Here is a 24,616-nt window from a genome sequence, read left to right as displayed (position 1 = left end):
TCTGTCTGCAGTACAAGGTTGCCAAAAGTGTAATATGGATGAAACCAGATGGGATTTCTTTAGTCACAATTATTTATATTGTTCTCTAGTTTCAGAATTTCTCTGTGGAATTCCTCTGCTAATTAACATGCTGCTACTATTAAAAATATTGCCTGTTCACGCATTGTAGTCAACATTATAAGTGATGGTATGTAAGAAAAAGACTCTATGGGAGCATGTGAGGTGTGTGTGTGTGTGTGTGTGTGTGTGTGTGTGTGTGTGTGTGTGTGTATGTTGCATTTTGTTTCTAACACAATTCCTATTACTGTCCTATATATGGTCCTATATATGGTCACACAGATCAGCAGGATTTATTTTATTTCTGGCTCTACACTGATATTTATAACTTTGAAAAAAATGCTTGATCATCTCTGGGTCTCAGTTTCCTCATTTGTAACATTGGAAAGTATACTAACAGTAAAGGGTAAAGATGAGAATAAGGTGATGTAAATTGTACACCAGTCCCCTACATTTAGATATAAAATTGCCTAATCATATTCTCCATGTCTTTACATGCAGATATTATCTATATAAATCTAGCACATAAATACACGATATATATTTATAAATTGTTATATTTATAAATTAAAGATATATGTATGACTGATATTTTATGCCACGATGAGATCATTGTGTCCTTTTTATGATTGTCTTAATGCTCTGCTACTTCCTTTTTTTCTTAATTTCTCCATTTTTTGAGTTATCCAGTATATCATTAAACTACCAAGATACTGAGTGAAGAGGAATTTGTATTGACTTTTAGGAGTTAGAAATTCGGTCCCAATCTTTATTTGATTCTTTGCCTGTGAAAACTTCTCCTGTGCGCCTGAGGAGAGCAGTACTGTAGACCTAAGTGACCTCTGATCTCCATTGTGCAGGGTAGACATGGAGCATGGGCAGACCGGCTGTCCATCTGTTGGTAAATGTCACGTTAGAGGTTTCTGAGTGAATTCTCCCCATCCCACCTCTCTCTAGCCTTGCACCATCTGTTACCATCTGTTACCTGAACATCTTTGAACTCCCTCCGAAGAGGTACTGTGTTTCTTGAAGCTGTTGTCATACTTATTCATTTCCTTATGACTAGATATGGATGACATGTTTTGGTAACCCCTCCCCTCATCATCAAGCACAATGGCAGAGAGAGAGAGAGAGAGAGAGAGAGAGAGAGAGAGAGAGAGAGAGAGAGAGAGAGAGAGAGGGAGGGAGGGAGGGAGGGAGGGAGGGAGGGAGGGAGGGAGGGAGGGAGGGGAGGGGAGGGGAGGGGAGGGGAGGGGAGAGAGAGGAGAGAGAGAGAGAGAGAGAGAGAGAGAGAGAGAGAGAGAGAGAGAGAGAGAGAGAGAGGGAGGGAGGGAGGGAGGGAGGGAGGGAGGGAGGGAGGGAGAGAGAGAGTTCCTTGACCAGAATGTCGCACTGACCCAGAAGTCCGTTCTGTCTTGGAAGGAGGGACATTAGCAGCCCCAGTTTCCACAGCAGGACAGGGTGTGAGTGTCCAGTTCACGTGTTGGTGGAGGATAGATGTCACGGGTATTTTGACTCTAGGAGTTGCTCTTTCTTGACAAGAGGTAAGGTGCCATGGAACAACGACATCCTGAAGGCAATGGTTGGGGTCTGGTGCCTTTAAAACGGTGACCAAAGATGGAACAGGAAATGGGGCACAACCAAGGCCTTCTTAAAGAGCTTTCATTGTGCATTTCCTATTAGATTCAAGATTATAACAGAAATTAGTAAAGTCATTTCCACTCACATCACTTTCAAATTCTGTTGTTGCCTTTCTTCTTTTAATATTCCAGATGTTCTTGACATGTTATGTGTTAAAGTGTTACTTGTTACATGTATTTCATGTAATAGTGTCACATGTTCTAGTGATACTGGTGATCTAATATTATAGTTTTGATGTTATATTAGAATTATTTTTACTTCCTATTATTTTTATGACTTTTCTCTTATTCATCGATACATTACATTACAAACCTGCTATTACCCTCAAAGTTCTAGTTACTTTTATAATTCTGTTCATTAGAATTCTTAATTATTTTAAATCCCCTATATTTTGATTGTAATATAGGCACTTAGTAATCAGATATTCTGTTGCAAGCATAGGAACAATCGATTGGTTGTGTTAGACTTATCAGGTCTATCAGATATTTGTCCAATACAATTATGTTCCAAGCACTGTGAGTGTATAAGTGCATGCTATAGGAAGCCAGGGATTCATAAAATTACATCTGTGTCCATAGAAGTTTAGAATCCAAATAGGAAAGGGAAGGGGAGAAAACAAGATGAGGGGAGGGGATGGTGAAGAGAAATGGAGGCAAAAACATGAGAAAGGGTATCAATGTGTGTGAAGTAATGCTCCTTTTATCTGGCAAATATAACTGTAAACTCTCTATTAATTACAATAAAAATACAAAAGAAGAAGCTTAGAGTCCAGTTGAGGCAATGAGATACCCATATAATTAATTCATGAGCTAACCTGATCTAAGCCTATGTCAAGAGGTAGGTTAAAATAATATGTTAACTACAAGCTAGAGACTAACAGTGTGAGAAGCTACTACTATCAAATGTGTGTTATTTGTGAAGCTCAGATTCATGTAGGAGAAAATGCAGAGGGTCTTTCAGCCTAGCATCACTACAGAAAGGTTCTCTGGAGATCAGAGGATCTGAGAGCATTTAGGCTCAGGCAGGAATGGATTTCAAGTCACTTGCCTGAAAGAGCCTATCAGCTGACCTTAGCATTTTGGTAGAAGGTGATTATTTTGTACCATCTTGGAAACATGTCTTGTTCAAGTCATAGCTCTAAGCATTTATATCAGTCCAGAGAAAATGCATTAGGGGAGAAAAAATAAATCTGAAAACAGGATAATGCTGTGTTTTACACTTGATTTTTTTCGGGCTAGGAGAAAATGTTTGGTAAATAAGAAATAATGGGAAGGGTTATTATATCCACCAAAGAGCAGAGACTACTATATATGTATAAGTATATAAAAACTATATATGTATGTATAAGCATATATTGATATAGACATATATGTACACATAAGGTATGTATATAGGATGTATGTATATAATTGAACAACCCTGATAATAAATTCCTGTCATAAGCAAAAAACATAAATAGTCCTCAGAAAAGACCATTAAACCTCATATTTATAAGGCAAAGCTCATGCTTTGTTTCTAGTGTGCTGTTCACTAGTTATAGAGCAGAGGAAAGCTCAAATTTTTGTTATATGTAGCTTGAGGGATGCCCCTCTTATAAGTGTTGAAGGAAAGTAAGCAGAGAACAAACAGATGCTAATTTTGTCTTATTTTATTCAATATAAAAAAGAAAGTCTTGGGGCTGGGAGTTTGGCCTAGTGTTAGAGTACTTGCTGAGCATGCATGAAGACCCGGGTTCGATTCCTTGGTACCACATACATAGAAAAAAGCCACAAGTGGTGCTGAGGCTCAAGTGGTAGAGCTCTAGCCTTGAGAAAGTCCAAGGACCGTGCTCAGGCCCTGAGCTCAAGCCCAGGACTGGCAAAAAAAAAAGTCTTTCAAAAATGTCTATTTTTTGAAGAGAACTTAGAGCAAGTGCTAAAGTTATGGTGAAAGAAATGTACTATGGTCAAAGATTGCTCTTGAAGGATAGCCTTAAGGTCATGGGTGAATTGAGAAAAAATTACTCCCACACTATGTGGCAGCATAGAAATCAGATAGAATCATGGAACTAGAACAGAGACAACATTCTGTCCGACTTCTATTGCATTAGTGTAAGCATTTCTCTATTTCACAGACACCCAGAGGGGAATATCCTTAGCCCCTAATGTAGTCAGTGGGGTGGTAGATTTCATGAGGAATAGAAAATAATTGTATTCTCCATGGAGGATCATTTTATCTACTTTCTATAGTAGACCAAGTGCTAATGAGCAATGGATATCAATCAACCAATGAGAGGTATATTAGTTTTCTCTTGCTATCTTAACGTATTTCCATTATTTTTTTTTTACTATTTTGTGAGTCTGAGGTCTCAAGATTGTATGATTCAATGGACTCTTACTTGTATTGTGTGTGACTCCAGATATGAGTCTGTTCTGAGCTTATTTACATTGTGGGCTGAATTCCATCTTTCCCGTGTGATGTGAATCCACAGATAACTTTTGTGGGTCCCTTATGTGGCTAGACATTCTGTGTTTCTAGCTATGTTTTTCAGATTCTTAGCTATATTTCTCTGACAAAGCAAGTTTTCAGATTTTAATGGGTCCTATGGTTTAGATTGGGTCCTGTAGATGATCCCAAATAACTATCTTATTTTCATAACTCTAGTCTGAATTTCATCTGTACATATCATTTGCCATGTCATATAATACCCATAGGTTCCAGAAAGTAGAGTGTGTCATCTGTTGGAGATCATGCTTCCTGCTTAAGAAGTTAAAAGCCATTTCTCACTCCTTATCTATTTTCAGAGCATGCTGTCCTTTGAAATAAAGCAGTTTAGAAACCCCTGCCATCTGACATGCATGAAATGTAGCCTGTGGTGGGGGGAGGAGGCACTTTTACTGGCACTTAAATGTTCTGATTTGATCCAAATATGAGCTTGGCCTTAACCTTTCTTCTCCCTGTCTCTGTAGTATTTCTCAGTTATAAGATCTATTTTCTAGACAATTACAATTTTACAAAGTTGTTTTTAACTGATAAGTATAGTGCATTAGACCTAAATACTTGTCTGTACATATTACTGCTTCATCCATACTAAAAGAGATGACCGCATTTCTTGATAATGTTGGAAAATGTAGAGCTGAGTTACCTGTCATCTTTTGGTAGGACTGGACTGGTAGAAGAATCTCAGGTTGCCTGACGGGAGGCCATTCTTGTCAATGAGGACCTGTTGTTCACAGGGAGTTATGTTCATAGAGACATGAAGTAGACTAGGCAACAAAACCCTTAGTCCTGAGGTAGCACCCCTTCATCTGTGTTAGCACCTATTTATTATTTTGCCCAGCTCAAGTGAATAGTCATTTTCTTCCTCTCTTCCATTTATCCACATCTGTTTCCTTAAACTTTTAAAAATAAATTGAGGAAAAGGAAATCATACTGATTATTGGAAAACCCTTATTCTTCAGGCTAGTCTTTTCATTCCCCCTTCACTTCCAACCATTTGGGGGCTAATGATGAGACTTCTCCTGGAAGAGGGATGTAGCTTTATCTGCTCCTCATCAGTCCTGATGTAATGATGGGGAGCTGGGGTAAATACTAGAGGGGTGAGGCTCTGTGCCCATCTTTTCTAACTTCTCTGTGAAATTAATTGCTCAGTACCTTATTCTTGCTTCATGAATGGCCTTTGAATTAAGATCTACATATGCAGTCTATACTGGAAATCATCATTTCACATTGTACAAAATAGAGAACCTGGACCAGGAAAAGCTAATATTTTATGGACAGCCATATAACACAAAGAACATGTGAAAGTTTTCATCCTATTTCTAAAAAATTAATTGGTTTTACCTTCATTGCTACAGATGGAGAAGCTGAGGCCAGAAAGAAACTCTTATGTCCTTTCTTCACACAGGTTTCCTCTCTGCTGGTTTCTGGCCAGATATGGAACAGTGAAAGCCAAACAGCTGTTACTCTGTCAGGGTATCTATATGGCAGAAAGCCCCAGTAGATTATTACCATATCCTCACATACTATTAGTATGCTTCCATTCCCTTGTTTCCTGGTAATAAATCACCCATAATCTTGTGGCCTTTGTTGTGACAAGCTCATTTTCTCTTAGCTCAGGTACATTCTGTAGCTCTGATGATAGGTGTCCAGACTTTACTTTGCATGAAGTCCTATATAAATAATTCCTCTTCATTTGAAAGTCCTTTTTCTCTTTGAAATTCAGCTAAAACTTAATGAGAAAAAAAATATCCATCTTGCATTCTCAGTGGTAAGTCAAAAGTCTTGCAGCAGTCTTGTAGATGCTATCAGCCTGAATTAAGAACAATTCAATGAAAAATCCCTTTCCTGAACTGTCATTTTGCAAATGAAGTCAGCAGCCTCTTGAACTTCCTTATAGCTTCATGAATATTGGAAGACTTCAGAACTTGGCTGTGTTTTTGAAACTTAGCCAGGAGAGTACTAATGTCGGTTGCAAGGAGAGAGAGTAGTAGAAAGAGCAGTAACAGAAAAACATAAAGCAAAAGCAACTGTTTTAAAGCACCTAGCACATTATTTTTCTATATCCACAGCATACATGAGTTGTTAAGTAAAAGGCTTTAGTATGCTCATTTAATAAACAGGAGTCCTCAGAATCAGTGAATTGACACCAAAGGACTAAAGCCTTCGTTAATACCTTTGTGACCTGAGAAAATTGTTTCCATTACTGAGGTGCTTTTTCAGTCTGCATCTCATTGTGCTGGCTAGGCATCGAACCTCAATTCTTCTTCAGCTGTCAATCTCGACTTCTTTGCCCCTCTTTGCTTCATTTTCGCACCCACTTGACTTCCATCAATAACTCCTTCCTACTCCAACTCCTGGAACGTAATTCTGGATCTTTAAAGTTCATGAGACTTCCAGAGTGCTCTAAGCCCTGACAATAATGAATCTTTTCATGATTCCATAATGAAGCAAAATAATCTGAGTTTTTAAAAAATGTATTAAAAGTATTCAGTGTTAACAGTAACTGAGAAAACTGCCACATGATCTGTTCTAGTGCAAAGAAGGAAAATTGGAAACAATGCTCATTAGAAGAATTTCATGCCAATGAGCTATCTATCTGTAGAAAAGTCCATGCAGTCCATCCTATTTCAGGCTGAGTTCCCAGAGCTGATGGCAGAGATTCCTTTGCTAAGGATCTGTTGATCGAGAGGAAGGAAGAGAAACAGAAGAAGACTGGAGAACAGCTAAGCAACATCTCTGCTGGAGATGTTTCAACATGACATTGTAAGGGATTCCCTGGAGGACAGGAGTTGGTAGTTGTGGATAGTTTATCACCAACACTGGGACTCCTGGCAGGGTTCCAATAGTATCTCACCATATCTTTTTCTCAAGAACCTTTGCCCCTTTATCTTTGCTTTCCTGGTCTTATGCTTTCCCCAGAAATGATAACCATTCTGCTTTGGTTCTAAGACATAGACTCACCTCAACCCCACCTCAAGTACATGACTCTATACCATTTCTGCATTTCGCTTCCTTTTTTTAAAAATAATTTCTATGTTGCCGTAGTCTCTTGCAAACTTCTTACTATTCACTTACTTACTATTCATTTCCACTTCCAACCCAGAGTTTTCCTTTCCTGTTGAACTTGTTTATCATATCCAGCTCCTACTTCCAGGAAGGACTTCTGGGTTGTATAACTCCAAGGGCACCATCATAATCTTCATCATCATTGCGATATTCTCTAAGAATGGCTCCACAGAAAAGCCTTTGCTTTATGTTTTTCTGTTACTGCTGTTTCTACTATTCTCTCTCCTTTAATGAAGAAAGAATGATGGTAAAGTTATGATGTCATCCATCAGATGTTCTAATACTTCTGACTAATAAAGACATTTAATGCTTTGGTAAAATGACTTTACTGAGGAGAGACATTTCTCTAGTTTTCATTGAACAAAGTTAACAATGTCCATTAAACCACATATGGAAAGTACATTAAGCCAGCTTCCTAATCTGGGATTGCTGCCTCGGCACGATGTGGCATCATATGGCTCTTGAGATCGGTGTGTTATGGCAGAAGTTCAGAGGTATTGCTTTCAGCTACTTCCCTGCCAAGTAATTCCTGTTGTAAAGATGCAGCATGGAAATATACTTAGTAAAACAGACTTACGCCTTGTGTTTATTGACCACAAAATTCTAATGAAAAATACACATATGAAAAAAATAGAGAGAGCTCTTTGAAAATAATGTGATAAAATATTATCTCTACCAATGATGTGGCAACAGATATGAATATACAATATAGAAAAGGAAAACGTTCACTCATTTTAATAACTAAACAAAACAAATACCGAAGGAGTAACTTCTCACTTGCTGAGGAGACATATATTTATATAAAATGAAAGTGGTGACATGATATTGTGGCTGATAGTTGTAGAAATGCTACTAGTTTCCTGCGTGAAAATTTTTCAATATGAATTAAAAGTCTAAAGAAACCTCTTGATTGAGGAATTTTACAAAGGATTTACAATCAGGTAACAAATGTTTTGCATCAAAGGAATGATCAACCACTCAATGATAGAAATACGTGTACAAATGAAGACAAAAACCTAATTAAAGTCCTAGCCTCTAGAAGGGAAAAGATTTAAGTCAGTTCTGGAAGATAATAGAGTCATTTCTGGGAGAGGGGGCTGTGTCAAATATATCTTGTTTTTCCAGTAATAATCCAACTCAAATGCAAAGGTTCTTAAATCTAGTATTGGATAAGCATGAGCAAAACAGATTTGTCTTAGGAGTTCAGGCCTCACGAGGCTTTTTATGGCTCTTTACCCATCCTGTTTCAACTTTCAATTTAATATGGGTCCAAAACTTAAATATGTTAACTTTACTTTTATAGTTTGTCTGTCTTCTTTGGGATGTAATGTGCATCTGAGGCTTACAGAAAAGCTCAGGAGTTCATGCACATTCAAATATGAAGCCTTTTCATTCAGTGTTTCAAGTTCAATCAAGAATGGCTTTTACTATTATTATCTTTCCTAACCCTGTTTATAAAAGCTTAGTTCCTGCCAGGAGCCAGTGGCTCAGCAATAATCCTTGCTACTCATGAGGCTAAGACCTGAGGATCACAGTTTGAAGGCAACTAGAGCAGGAAAGTTTGTAAGACTCTTCTCTCCAATTAATCACCAAAAAACCTAGTGGAGCTATGGCTCAAGTAGTAGGATGCTAGCCCTGAGCAAAAACAGCTCAGAGACTATTTCCGGGCCCTGATTTCAAGCACCAGGACCAGCAACAATCACCAAAACAACAAACAAAAAGTATACCAATTCCTGGTCCAGTCACTGTTGTGTCCCTCTCTCAATATTTATACTCCTTAGTAGCCCTTTCATCTTCTTTCTCTTTTCCTCATCCCAACGTCTGCCATGAAGCTCACCTGGGGGGATTCTGAATGGCACATTCCTTTCCTGTAGATGGAAACATACTTTCAATCTTTACTATATACAATCAATCAGCACAGATATACACAAGGAATGTACTCTGTACATGACCAAGAGAGCAGTTTCCAAACTGGAAATGCAACTGCTGCTGAGTGACATTCCTTCTGTTGAATGACTGCGGTGAATGATGCAGCATTCACACTTAAATTTTATCCTTAAGGTTGTTACACATTCCTATTATTCTAGGAACTGAGATCCTCATTCCACCAGCGAACTGAACACATATGAAACAATTCTCTTCCAGCAATACTCAGTTCACGAGCTTAAAATGGAACAGAATTTCTCCCTTTAAGTGGTTTGGAAAACATTCTTACTGTTTCAGAATGAAATAATTGCCTACACTTCTCCCTCTCAGTTTCCCCCCCACCCCGTTCTCTACATAGCTCCTTATCTTATTTCTACAATTAAAGGCTCTTAATTTGACTAGCCCATTAAATAGATGCTTCATTTCATGCTGCAATTTTTATTCAATAATCTCTGGTGATAGCTTGCGTTCATCCTATCAAGTTTCCTTGTGAATGTTATTAAATTTATTATAGTCAATATGAGTAACCATCAAGCCCAGTTAGATTATTATTCTGTCAGTCATTCCCCATGAGTACAATTATGATCATGTAGACAATTGTCTTTAGCATTTACTATTGTGGGAAGACAAGCAAGATATGCTTAGCATCACAGGTGGCGCCTGCTCTGGACCTGGGATGGTGGTTGTGCAATTGGCAGTTGAATCTGAGAAAGTATTGGGCTGGATTTCTGACAATACAATTGCCCCCAGCTATCCTTTCATTTTGTACCACAAGCCACTTTACTATTGGCATCACAAAAGTACTGAACCATAGGAAGCCTTGGACAATAGAAACTCACAGCTACACCACATTGTCCCTTGGCACACAAATAGCCTTTTCCTCTTGGACAGAACCTGAATCAAAGCCAAAGGATTTGGTATACCGCTCCAATTTAGGAGAGCAATCACAGACATACCCGACATAGCGATTCCTCAGATTTTTGTGGCAAAGCGAAATTGCTCCCTTCCCTTTAGAGTCCTGTGAACTTTCAGGAAAGATAAGCTTGAAAATCAATGCCATGTATGTTCTTAAAGAAGATGCTGTTAAGGCTTTTCCTGTTGGCCCAAGACAGCTGTCACATATGATCGATGTAGAAGGCAAATATTGACCAGTTAGTTTTCTACTTCTTTTTCAAATATTTCTAAGATGGACAGGTGAGCATGAGACCTTGCCGCCAGTGCTCATTCTTCCGGATTCTGACAACTTCAATGGCTTTTTTGTCCACACAGGAGTGTAAAGTTCATCTCTGTTCTTGATCCTTGGTTTCTAGCTATGTAAGAAGCCAAGGCAGAGGGAACAAGGCATATCTCAAACCTCGGTTATAGTGTTGAAACACGTCAACAAGTCCTTGTATTAAAGTTCACATTGATAATGCTTCAAAGAAGTCTCTAAATAATATAGTTCATTGACTGCAACACATCCAATTGTTTTTTTTTTTGGCAGTCCTGGGCTTGAGCTCAGGGCCTGAGCTCTGTCCTTGGGCTTTCTCAAGGCTAGAGCTCTACCACTTGAGCCTCAGCACCACTTCTAGCTTTTTTTTATGTATGTGGTACCAAGGAATCAAACCCAGGTCTTCATGCATGCTAGGCAAGCACTTTAACCACTAGGCCAAACTCCCAGCCCATACAACTCAATTCAAATGCAAGAAAATGTACATGTGCTTATAAACAACATACATTTGTATTCTAGAACCAGAAACAGGATTTCCTCAAATAATAGAATTCAGTTTAAATTCATGACATCAATATGGACTTATTTTTTATGTTAAGTTAATTACTCACTGTTTGTTTCTTCAAACTAGCCTTATTTATGACTAACAAAATTAGTCATAGAATTAGAATACTGTTTGTCAGAAGTGAGTTTCCTTCTAGGCAACTTTCACCTTCGATGTTAACCTTCTCTATGCAGCAATGAATGGAGCAACTATATAAATGAGCCATAAAAATAATTCAGAATCTCTCTATACTAATCATGAAAAACAAATCATGGCAATCTCATCATATGAAAAGCACTTATCATTCCTGCTTTCTTGGTTATGAACCTTGACGACTTGCCTTCTCTGGTTCAGCTATTCTCTCTAGAATTGTCTCCTTGTTTATGTGGTATTGAGACATAGGTATATTGGGGAGAAGAGAGTCATTTGAATTCCAAACCCTAGCTTTTCTTATTATTATTTTAGAAAAATGGGGGAGGGGATAAAGTGGAAAAGGAGTAAGAATGGCTAAAGGATCACTTTGACACATTTGTTTTACTGACAAACATCTAAGAAAACCAAGAAACCAACAGGAAAAGTCTAGACATGTTGACCAATAGTATTCCAGTCATATTGAATCCCCCAAAGGAGATTTTATCCAAAAACAAATAAAAGGTATAATACATGCCACCCTAGAAAGCAATGTTCCCACCAAGCACTAGAAAAGTTCCACTGTCAACAGAAATGGTGCCTCCGAGATGCTGAATTCCATATGTTCTGAAAGTGTATTTTTTTGAAGAGTATGTTTTGATAATCTTGAACAAGGGCAGCTGGCAAAGACTTTCCTATAACAGTGGAGTTACCTTCATTACAGGCATTGAGTACAGGTGTTTCTTGAATAGATTCCTCGTCATTAAGTTAACCTTCTCTGTGTGTAGCTACCCTCTAGAAAAAAAATGGAAGCTTTCACCCAAACACACAGTCCACAATTGCATGCAGAAAAAAATAACCAGGAGGCAGTAAGAGAGCTTAGACATAGCCATAGGGAATCTATTTGCACCATCTTATAGAGGTCAGACTGAGGGTCATAGAATAGAGAATACTGACAGTCAGAGGTGAGTTATTTTCCAATGACTCTTGTCTTTGATTTTTATCTTCTCTAATGCAGTGATAAATCATGTGTCTATATTGATAATCCAAAAATAATTCTGCATCTATCTCCACATCATTCATAAGAAACAGATCATGACAATCTCATCATGTGAAGAAACGTTACATAATATCTCTTTATAGATTACCTAAGATCTGCAAGCAGGGAGAAATTTCACTTTGTACACACAACCATTTATCAGCGTAGTCACAAATGCAGTGTCTGTTCACACACTGCCCAGGGCAGCATCATTATGTGGCTACAACTAGGTAAGAGACAGAGAAACAGAGTACTTAAGCCTTAGTGTTTTAATCAGACAGGCTAGGTATGAATCGGCATCTACACAGACTCAGTAATCTAGGGATAGCAATATCATTCATCCATGAGTCGTCATGTGGAGAATAAGGTGATACATGGAAAGCACTGAATTAAGGTCTTGTCAGGTAGACAAAATGCAATAAGGTTATCTCTTATGGCTAATTCTGGTCTAAATGAAATTTGTATTTTAAAATTCTTTTGAAGACTGGTTAAAAGAACAATGTCAATAGTTCTTATATAATTCACTCTTCCCTTTCTTTCCTTTCTCTTCCTTCACTCCCTCCTTTGTTTCCTTCCTTCCTTCTTTCCTTCCTTCCTTCATCTGTCTTTCCTTCCCTCCCTCCACTCTTCCTTTCTGTTCTCTCTCCTTCTTTCTTTTCCCTCTCCATAGTCCTCTCCCTGTTTTCTCCCTCTTCCTCTCTGTTTCTCTTTCTGTGCTTAAGATTGAAACAAGGAAACCTTGTACAAGCTAAATGAGCACTCCACAATTTGAACTACACCCTAAGCCATTGTCTTTGCATTTTGGTTTTAAAGCAAAGTCTCTCTATAGATCCCCAGCTGGTTGGTGAACTTACAGTCTTTCTAGCCATGCTTCTCATGTCACTGAGATTAAAGGAATATACCACCATGCCTAACTGCTTCCTAATATACTGTTAGTATTTTATATTGTTAGATAATATTTGCCAAAATTATACATTGACCATGATATATGGCTATTAACTAAACTCCAATCTTTTTTATTAAAGAATTTATTAACATTGATTTTTACATCCTATTTCAAATGACATGTTTAACAAACAAGAATTCAAGAAGGAAATCTCTATATACAAGCACTGGTACTTAGATTTTAGAACATAATTAAAATTAGGCTGAGGGTTTGTATGTCATAGATACATATTAATCTATGTAATAAAACATTATGTCTATGTAGTAGTGTTTATATTTCCAATACCATGTCCATAGCATTGGATATGTAAATATTGAGTCCTTCCTCTTGTACTGTTTGGATCTAATAGTCACATGTTAAGGATACCATGTGCCTTTTGTTCCTTTGGTCTTTACTTATCTCACTCAACATGATTTGCTTTAGATTCATCCACTTTCCTGCGAATGCCATTATTTTATCTTGTCTATTGGCTATGTAGAATTCTATTGTATATATATATATATATATATCACATTTTTTTGGTATCCATTCATTTGCAGTAGGGCATCTGGATTGTTTCCATCGCCTGGCTATTGTGAATAGTGCAGAGATGAACATAGCTGAGTAGGTGTCCTTATCATATCCTGGGTTATGATGTTCAGGATAGATGCCCAGGAGTGGTTTGGTGGGATCATACAGAAGGTCATTTTTCAGTTTTTTAAGAAACCATCACACTGCTTTCCAGAGTGGCTGAACTAGTTTACAATCCCACCAGCAGTGCAGTAGGGTTCCTTTTTCTCCACAGCCCCGCCAGCATCTGTCATTGTCTGAGTTCAGAATCTTGGCCATTGTATTTGGGGTAAGGTGGTAACTTAGGGTTGTTTTATTTGCATTTCCTTTATGACCATGGATGATGCTTTTCTGCCATTTGAACTTCTTCTTTTGATAAGTCTCTCTTTAGTTGCCTTGCCTATTTAGTGATTGGTTTGTTGGGTTTGTGGGGGGATTAGTTTCTTGAGTTCCCTGTAGATACTGGATATTAAGCATTTGTCTGATGTATGATTGGTAAATACCTTTTCCCAGTTGGTTGGCTGTCTTTCTACTTTAGTAGCTATGCTCTTATTTGTGCAGAAACTTTTTATTTTTAGGTAGTCCCATTTACTGAGTCTCTCTCCAATCTGTTGTGACCCCGGGACTCTGCTCAGGAAACTTTGGCTGTGCCTATGAGTTCCAGTGTCTCTCCAACTCTATCTTGTGGCCCAGTTTTCTCACCACCAATAATTGAACAGGCTGTTTGTTCCGCTGTATATCTTTGGCTCTTTTGTCAAATACAAGTTGACTATAAGTATATGGTTTTATTTCTGGATCTTCTATTCTGTTCCATTGATCTTCTGGTCTATTTTTGTGTCAGTATCATGCTGGTTTTGTTATTACGGTTCTATAGTAGAGCTTGAAGTCTGGTATTGTAATACTACCTGCATTGCTCTTTTTGCCTAGAATTGTTTTGCCTATTCTAGGTCTTTTCTTGTTCCATATGAATCTTTGGATTATATCTTCTATTTCAGTAAAGAATGTCTTTGGGATTTTGATGGGGATTGCATTGAATTTGTAGATCAATTTTGGCAATAGAGCCCTTTTCACTATATTGGTTCTCCCTAGCTATGAGCATGGGATGTCTTTCCATTTCTTGGTATCCTCTTTAATTTCTTTCTTTAGGCTTTTTATAGTTTTCATTAAATAATTCCTTTACATCTTTGGTTAAGTTAATTCCTAAGTACTTTATTCTTTGGGGGGCTATTGCAAATGGGATTATTTTCTTGATTTGCCCTTCTGTTTGTGTATTGTTGGTGTATAAGAAGGCTACTGACTTTTGCAGGTTAATTTTGTATCCTGCCACTTTATTAAAGTAGTTTATTAGTTCTAGGATAAACTGCAAACATTTTTAAGATTTCATCCATTTACCCATTTATTTTTATTTATTTTTTAAAACATTAATTTTTTTATTTTTTTGCCAGTCCTGGGCTTGGGCTCAGGGCCTGAGCACTGTCCTTGGACTTTCTCAAGGCTTAGCACTCTACCACTTGAGCCTCAGCACCACTTCCAGCTTTTTTTTTTTCAATGTATGTGGTACCGAGGAATTGAACCCGGGTCTTCGTGCATGTTAGGCAAGCACTCTACCTCTAGGCCAAACTCCCGGCCCTTTATCCATTTATTATTCCATATATTACTCTTGCATTTATTTTTCATTTGTTTTGTGGTTCTTATGGGATGTAGCAAGCTGCAGTATTTCCTGGATGGTGTTCTTCAAAGTTTCTACTACTAGTTAGGTTTACCTGATAATTTTCTGGTAATGATACTGGGATGAGGAGAAATACCACAGACGTGGCTTCTTCTAATGACACACTCAGTGTATCACTGATGGAGTTAAAATTAATCACTTAGTTCAAGTGGTATGGACAAGCTTTCTTCACAGTGAACTCATTTCCCAGTATTTTTTATGCTACATGATCAGAAAGCAAGTCACCAACACATGCCACATGTATGGAGGGAAAGTAAGTGAGTGGCTCATTCTTAGGACACAGTGGCTTAAATAAATTGAGTTACTTTGTGAGGGAGACTCGTCTTTCCCCTAGTTAGGTTCAAAAAGAAGAAAAAGGCAAGACAAAACGTCGACAAAAAGATGGATCAACTCCAATACAAGTTTATTAAGAGGAAAAAAAGCCCACAAAAGGGAGCCTTTGGTTAAAACAAGCCACTTAGCACTTTCTTACAATCTGAAGCATTTATAGTGTGTCTAAAAGACTGCTAGAATTGTCTAGTGGGTGTAGTTTGAAAGTAAATAATGGTGGAACTAATGCTGGGAAATAAGATTACAGCTGAAGAGAGGGAGGGAGGGAGGGACCCAAGCTGGAGTATTTGCTCAGGGTCTGAACTGGGAGTAGATTTTGGTCTGGTGACTGCTGCATGAGTCTCTCTGGTCTCAAAATGAGGTTAAAGTAGGACTGTTGGTGAATTAAAGCACTGCTCTGGGGTCTCAAGAGAAGGACACGGGACCACTTAGACCTACTTCTCCCCATTTTTTAAAATTTGATCATTCATTTATATCATTACGGGCATTTGTTTCATACGCTGGGTTATAATTTATACGATTCATTCTGCTTCTCAAATCATGTTGACTTTGCTCATTCAAAGCCTTTCACTAGACTTTCATATCCTTTTGATATAATTCCAATTTTTCAATTTTTGGTTCATATATATATATATATATATATGATCATTACATATATTTTTCCCTGCCTTCTGATTAGTCATTTACTAAAAAGTATATTGTTCCTTTATTTCTTTTTGCTTTCTGAGGTTATTCGAAACCAGTATCTGGGTGTGAGGTATGCTTGTGGTTCTGGAATGTTGCTGTTTTGGTGGATAGAATCAGGAAATACACGTATACTAGCCTACATGTCAACATTTCTTCATAAACACATTAACTTCCTTACATTTGTCTTTAGGTCCATATAAATATGACATGACTTTTTAATATGACATTTGTTTTGCCCATCTTCTCCCATTCCAGCAGTGATAAACTTGTATGACATTTGTTTTGCCTGTCTTCTCCCATTCCAGCAGTGATTAACTTCTATCACTTTTCATTCATTTATTTCTTAACTTTGTTTTAGTTTTAAAGGGACATTACCTAGGCCTTGAGTTCAAACACCAGTACCAGCTTTAAATAAATAAATGAATGAATAAGTAAAGATGAATTAATTAAAATGATGAGGGTCCCTAATTCTTTTTTTGTTCCTAATGCCACCTAGAACTAGAAATCATTAGCAATGTCAGATGTTTCTCTGAATCAGATTTTTTTTCCCCATCGGGCTTGACCTCTGGGCCTGGGCACTATCCCTGAGCTCTTCAGCTCAAGGCTACTACTCTACCCTGGGGCCACAGCCCCACTTCCCATTTTCTAGTGATTAATTGGAGATAAGAGTCTCACAGTCTTTTGTGCCTGGGCTGGCTTTGAACAAAGATCCTCAGATCTCAGTCTCCTGAGTAGCTAGGGTTACAGGCGTGAGTCACTGCACCCGGCATATTTCAGAATTAATATCACAAACCCATTAAGAAGCAACTTGACCTTCGAGAGTGCCTATGAGCTACTTCTAAATATAAGTGTAATGTACTTGAATAAGCTCTGTGACCCCTTCAAGGTGACTCTTCTCATTTTAGAGTTATTGTTAGCTTTCTTGTCTCTGCAAATTTCCGCATCAGTCTGAACCGAGTGGCTGAAATATCCAAACAGATCAGCATGAAGTCTAGACCCTACACGTTTTCCTTGATAAATTCTGCTGAGTTCCTTGCCTATGTGCTCTTAGCTACATTCTTCTTGGAAACTATTTGTAATTTCTGTGAGGGCTATTGGGTTAAAGTCTCACTAGCCGGGAACTTTTATGACACTCTTAGGTATTCAAGTTTGATTCGGGATAAAGCTACTCTTGGGAATCACCATGTAAATGATAGCATGGCACTTATGATATCATCATAATTGTGACATGCAATCAGAGGATGTTAGAAACTACCTGAGCTAATAAAACCACCAACTAGATGAATGAATGCAAAATATCAAGTAATAGTTTCCTAGGAAAAGGAATCTGATGTGAATAGCGAAGTTTAATGTGTCATTCCTAGGGCATACAGGCATGTAATACACTATACAGCCTCCATTTAAACTCCAAAGTGTGTCCATATTTGCACTTCATTAGTAAGGCAAATTAACTCCAGGATAAAGGCCAAAGGATATGAAACCAGTTACTCTAATCCAAAGTGATACTTTTTTTTTACATACCACCTTTTGTGAAGTTATAAATACTATATAGAATTTGAACAGAAGTCAATCATAGGAGCAGTATTACAATACTAGTAACATTTAAACAATTTTATAACAAACACAGCTCTATACTAGTTATGAGTTGTTACATTAGACCCTAAATAAACTAGGTGCTTACCAGTAGTTCACTTGGCATTTCTGTAAAGTCCACTGTTAAGAGCTCGGCCTAAGTCCCTGATGCATGAAACTAGAGAGACCCAAAAAGAATAGAGCATTGATGAGAGTGCAGAGAATCATCATAGCAATAAACCACGATTCTTTAGATAGCTAAAAAAGAATACTTCCTTCCTATCACCCATAAAAGTATAGAGATGGCCAGACTTGCATAGATCTGCTTCCCTTAGCATGGGGGAAAACCCAAGGAGGAATAGGCTTGAAATGGATTCTGGCCCAGCAGATTGTTGATTCAGGTGCTGGTCCTCATGAATTTGAACAACACATTTTCTTTATACTCAGTTTAAGCTGCCAGCTCTCTGTAATATACTCCATCTCTAACAATTACCTGCCAAGTGCTTACCACAGGCTGGCAAAGATTAGTTACTCCAGGGAGAGTGGTTTATAAGGTCTAAAATACAGTTTTATGCCAGCCCAGTAATAAAAGCAAAGCCCCATAGCAGGTTGCCCTTGTTTTCTGTCTTCAGAGAAACACAGATTCCTACAGACCAACTGATGATTACTGAGCCATCTTCAGAACTCTTAAATACACCAGCGATTATCCCTATTTGTTTTACATACACCATAATTTTTGGAAATATGAATTAGCTCAAAGCAATTGTATTGTCAAGAAACTGTGCCTTCCTATCTATCATCAACTATTTGCAGGAACCTACTGTTTTTGTGTAATATAACAGGGGGAGTTTTTCTCGTAACAATAGAGTATGCTGCTGTACTTAAGAAATGCCTGCATTGTTCACATATATTAAGACCAGGTGGGATTGAGCAATAGAAACTCAACTAATAATAACAGTGATAATAACATAGGCCAGATTAAATGATCCTTTCTTTCTTCTCTTTCATCCTACACAGGAGTTCATTTACATTTTAATAAACTGAGTAGAAAATAAAGGAAGGTTCACATTTTTCTGTGATGTGAGCTGAGAGAATCCTGTAGGGAAAAGGAAAATGGAATGATACAGAGAAACAAAGATTTTACAGATGCTAAAGCTGAATATGATTGAGTATACATTATTCTGAATCTTATCACAAATTTCTTTAGAAACGTATAAAGAATTTAGTAGCTTGAGCAAAATTGAGTGCATTGTCCCTGGAAGTTATTATGAAAGAAAATGACCTGATTAAATTTACTTCAATGAATCTTAATACTTGAGCAATTTAAAAGAATACAAATTTCATTTTCTTAGCTTGGCATGTTAACAATATAAAATAATTACAGCTCTTTATATTTTAATCTGCATGACATTCTATAAAATTATGTATCAAATGTATAATCCTGTCAGATAAATGAGATAGCAGAGACAGATATAAATGCCCACAGATCAAAGAAATATATTCTTCAGATACAATCATGCTTAGTGGTGTTTTCCAGAATTCTTTGTTTTATGGTGACACAGAATAATATTTTTTTAAGTTGAAGCTTGTTGAGCCAAAATCCACAGTGGCAGATTTGCATTCATGCAAAGAGCTACACATAATTATTGCTCCATGTGGATTTGGTTGGACCAGTCAATGTACTTCCTTCCCAACTTTGCACCCGAATAAGAAATAGAGAAGGGAAAAAAGAGCAATACATTAAATACCAGATTGATTTCTAGTGTTAATGTGCATGGAGCTTTCAAAAGCATGTATAAATAGTTAGCATTATAAGTGCATATAGACGTGGTGGCATATGCCTCTAGTCTTAGCATTTAGGAAGCAGAGTCAGGAGGTTTGTGATGTGAAGGCTAGCATAATCTCTATAGTGAGACCTTGTCTCTAATAAAATAAAATCTAGTAAATTAATTAACTAAACTAAACTTTCAAGCTATAAGACTGGCATACAAATATCAAGATTAATGCTCTATGCTGGCAAAAAATATATTTTTTAAAAATTCACAATACACCAATCATAGTAACACACACACACGCACATCAGATACATAGTGTCTGTATCCCCAAAGCTAAAATATATTAGCAGGAGAAATTAAAGTAACTATTATTAATAAACATCTTCTGGAAACTTGATTTCATCACTACCTTGGAAATTATAGCGTGTTTTTGTGCTTTTTTTGGCGTGTGTGTGTGTGTGTGTGTGTGTGTGTGTGTGTGTATGTGTTTTGTCAGTAATAGGGCTTGAACTCTGGGCCTTTGTGCTATCCCTGAGCTCTTCAGTTCAAGGCTATTGCCCTACCCCTAGAACCACAGTGCCACTTCCCATTTTCTAGTGGTTAATTTAATTGGAGATAAGAGCCCAGACTGTCTTTGAGCCGTGATCCTCAGATCTCAGCCTCCTGACTAGCTAGGATTACTGATATGAGCCATGATGCCTGGCATATATATATATATATATATATATATATATATATATATATATATTCAATAGCAAAATATTTGGCACTGTTCTATAATGAATTATAATTCAATGTAAAGTTTTTAAATTAAAAAAATGAGTGACAAAATCCAAATTGGCTGTGAATATGGGTTAGCTATATGTCCACAAATAACACTGAAATGCTTTATCATGGAACTGGATAGCCAAGCCCATCTCCTCATGGACAAGTACAGCTCATTTTTGTCACAGGCACCAATCTGTGCTTAGCACCCACCTTCAAACAAAAATGACAGTTTTGCAGAGCACGTTCAGTTTCTTTCTCTCAATCCACCGCTAACCCACATCATGTCTTTTCTCATCAGGTAAGGATAAAACCAGAGGTGTTTTGGTTTTGTTTCAGATCCCAGACCCAAGTTCCATAAGTCAGGTCTGGCGACCTGTTCCCATACACTACTGAACAAAGGTACATGATGAAGGGCAGACAGAGAAAGAAGGTATTTACATGACATTGATGCCATGGGAAAACAGTGCTTCTGCCTGTCTACAGCCATTGTATAGTGTATATACATGAACGACAGACTTAAATAGACAACAAATTAGGGGCAGGGGTTAAAAATATGCAGTTGAAACAGTCTAAATCAGTGTCCAGATGTGGTCGGGTAGCAAGAGGTGGTATGAAAGGGGATCCAACAGTCCATGGTCTCACTGTTTCTCAGACTGACTCCTGGCAGATGGTCCCATCTCCTACCTAGTCCCTAGCAAATAATAAGAAGCAGTGTCTCTGTGCAAAGGACTGAGGTACCAAATCCCTGCCTTCTCTGTTGAGATGAGCCCAAGTAAGGGACCAGTGGTTTTCAGTAAAAATGGTTTTTAAGAAGCTGTTACAAGAGGAGTGATCCAAGAGAATCCCTGGAGAAAGGCGCATGAAGTGAAGAGAAAGAAAGCCTTCTCCCTAACCCTTGCTTGAGTTCTCTGTGTTTTTGTCTTGTTAGTATTATGGAAGCAGAAGAACTGAACCTATATGAGCCCGTGTGGATTAAAACAGATAACTCATGTGAAGGTTTGTGCCAATTACCAAGAAACTGAAATCGGGGCAACAATATATAGAGCATTAAGGGATAACGAATTCTTCCCAAAGATAAGACGATCCATTCGTATTGTTAATACTGAGGCCCCAAAAGATCAAGCTCTTTGTCCAAGTTCCATGGCTTGTTGGAAATAGACCATTAACAGAAAAAGGCAGACTTGTATTTAGATCCTAGATGCTTGGTGGTTAGACAGAATTCTTTCTGCTATCCCATTCTGCTGAACAGCTATGGCTGGTGATCTTTCTTCCAGCCACTATGACTATCGAGTCACTGCCTTTTCCTACCTCCATGTAAACACTGTGCCCTGCTTCCTTCAGTGAGCAATTTGTAGCCCTTGTTGTGCTTTTGTAACAGAACCAAGATTACTATTTAGATTTGAGGTAGTTGTTTTCACAATCCACTGTGAGCAGTCAGGCAGGTATTCTCCTGAAGGTAAATAAACATAGTCAACTTCAATTATTTGATTCCATTTAGTGTATTAGAAAAGGGTAATGGTTTAATGATACCCTAGTGGTCCATAATAGTAAATGCACCACAGAAAATGTATCCCAAAATCCCCTTCTCACTAATAACTCTTGAAACTAGTATTAGGAAAAGTCACTAAACCCCAGGGAATCAAAGTGTTTTCACCTTTTGTCCAAGTGACAATGCTATTAGTTTTCAGTTCTTTATTCACTGAAATAAAGAATATTTGGAGGACAAGGGAACCTGGATGGTATGGTTTGTCTACATTCCCAAGAGGCAATTCATTAACATGAGCTAGCATGCCTGAGTAGCAGTTGAAAAGAGAGTAGCAGTTGAAGAGAGAGTTCTGCAAAGGGTTGATGCCTTTATATGTGCAGATCCAGGGAGAGGGGAATAAAACTTCAGATTGACAAAACACTCAGGGTATTTTGTTTATTTTGGAAGAACATGAGCAATTACATTGCAAATAACCCTTGTCAACACACGCCTAGGCTCTTGACTCCCTAGACTATGACTTGGTCATAGTTTTCTGTTGATAGATTGGGATCTAGAACTTCTAGTTAGTAAGGCAGCTGTGCAGATCTGGAATGATCCCAGATTGAGGCACAAAGCCAGGCTTGGCAAAGACACCAGTGCACAGCAAGATGCCTTGTCTCCTGCTTTCAGGAAAGTGCCTGTTCTGTAGATTTGTAGATCTGTGTCAGGCAGACACTCAGTACAGCAGAAAGAACATGCGTTTTAGATCCTCCTTATGACACATTTCCCTCATTTAGTAAGTACATAGTGAGATTAATGTCCATTTGGCAGGTAAATGGTGAGCCAGTGATCTCATTTCTTTAGTGTTATAGGTAGCTAGTACTGAAAAACAGTAGCTGTTACTATCATTAACTATATTTTCTATTAAAATTAAGTAAAATGAATAAAAGCATTCTAATGATTGTTTACATGCATGCTTCTGTGCACATCATTTACATGCATGTTTCTATGCATAAAAATCCCCCATAATAGCATTGGTAGATAATAGATGGTACATGGCTCAAGAGACAGGTGTTAGTTGGCTTTGTTCACTTTCGTGTTCTGCAGTACTTATTATTAGCAATCACTTTTACTCTGAAAAGTGAGTTACATGATCATCCTAAATAAGGATCAAAAGGAAACCATGAATTTCACAGAAAATTCAAGAAGAGCTACTCCCCTGGTGCTGATGAATGAAGTGGCAACTAGAAAACCACTGCAAAGAAATTTGCACTGGAACACCCCTCTTCACTTCTTATTTGTTAGTATCTTAAAGAATAGCTATCAGAGCAAGAATGGAAGACTTGTGGTCAGGAAGTTTCCATTTGTTAAAGAACATTATGTGTTTAATTTTCTTGATCCTGGCATTGGTTATAGTTAATGGTTTTAGTATTTACTAGGATTCTTTTAAGTGAAAGGTCCATAGCAGAATGCTGCTGCTGCTGCTGCTGCTGCTGCTGCTGCTGCTGCTTCTTCTTCTTCTTCTTCTTCTTCTTCTTCTTCTTCTTCTTCTTCTTCTTCTTCTTCTTCTTCTTCTTCTTCTTCTTCTTCCCCTTCCCCTTCCCCTTTCCCTTCCCCTTCCTCTTTCCCTTCCCCTTCCCCTTCCCTTTCCCCTTCTCCTCCTCCTCCTTCTCCTCCTTCTCCTTCCTCTTCCTCTCCTTTCCTCATTTCTCCTTTTCCCTCATCCATCTTTCCCTTCTCCCCTCCTTTGAAATTTCTATTATTGTACTACTTATAATATCTATCTTTAGTATTTGGACACTTAGGGAGTCACATATTTGTGCTTGCTTAAAACTTATAAGACAGATGGCACTAATTTACCTGTTTTAATTATTCTACTAAGTGTGAAAATGTTGGCAAAGAAAGCAAACATGAAGAGCCAGGGATTCTAAGCTAACCTGTGTTAATGACATTGAAATTTTGGCAAGGAGACCCTGGATATTTGCTTTCTTATCTAAGTGTCTATACTTACTCTATATGGTGTAATTACAATATGTTTCATATTTTTGTCATTTTATATCTCATTTCCTTTAGGAAGACTTCCTTTCAGCCTAGAAGACATTACTTCAGTAAATTACAGTTTTAATCATGATGTATAGCAACAATGGCAGAAAGACTTGGTTTTCAATCCTTTATCCCTTTGACCCAGCTAGAGTAATTTTGAGTCCTTACTTCAGGGTGACTGTACATGTAACGTTTTCACATTTTCAACTTCATCTAAATAGATCATCCTTTCAATACAATTCTTCAGAAATTTCTATTTCCGTCCCAAGCTCAACCTCAGAGCCCAAATTCTTCACCTTTCCTTCTAAAGATGCCATGATCTCCAATTCCTTTAAATCCTTTGCTAGCCTTAGCCCATGTACACCACTGTCCAGTGAACTATATAAACTACAGGAAAAGGGCAGCTGGTACAGAGCTGAAGGATCCTTTTGTTCTTAATATCAAAGATGGATGAATTTACCAACTTTCCATCCTCTAGTGTTTTTTTTAATGCACATCAAAGAGACCCCTCAGCATCAGCCATGAGGAGAAAGGAAAGCCCACCACAGAGCACCAAGTTGCTGAAGCTAAGTACAAAGTCTCTAAAAATGGTGTATCTAAATCTGTATTACTTTCCAAAGTTGCTCCTGTGTTTCATCAAACACTTATTGGATCCATAT

General features: G+C 37.8%; 1 protein-coding gene across 2 annotated transcripts in view; it reads left to right on the top strand.

Annotated features, from left to right (window-relative positions):
* Grm1 (glutamate metabotropic receptor 1) overlaps window positions 1-24,616 on the top strand; it is a 270,165-nt gene that overhangs the window by 193,577 nt on the left and 51,972 nt on the right. The window lies entirely within an intron of this gene.

The sequence above is a fragment of the Megascapheus bottae genome, chromosome 8 (genome assembly GCF_031878675.1).
Source record: "Megascapheus bottae isolate mThoBot1 chromosome 8, mThoBot2.hap1, whole genome shotgun sequence".
In the NCBI taxonomy this organism is placed as follows: Eukaryota; Metazoa; Chordata; class Mammalia; order Rodentia; family Geomyidae; genus Megascapheus; species Megascapheus bottae.
This window is presented reverse-complemented; position numbering and strand designations above follow the sequence as displayed.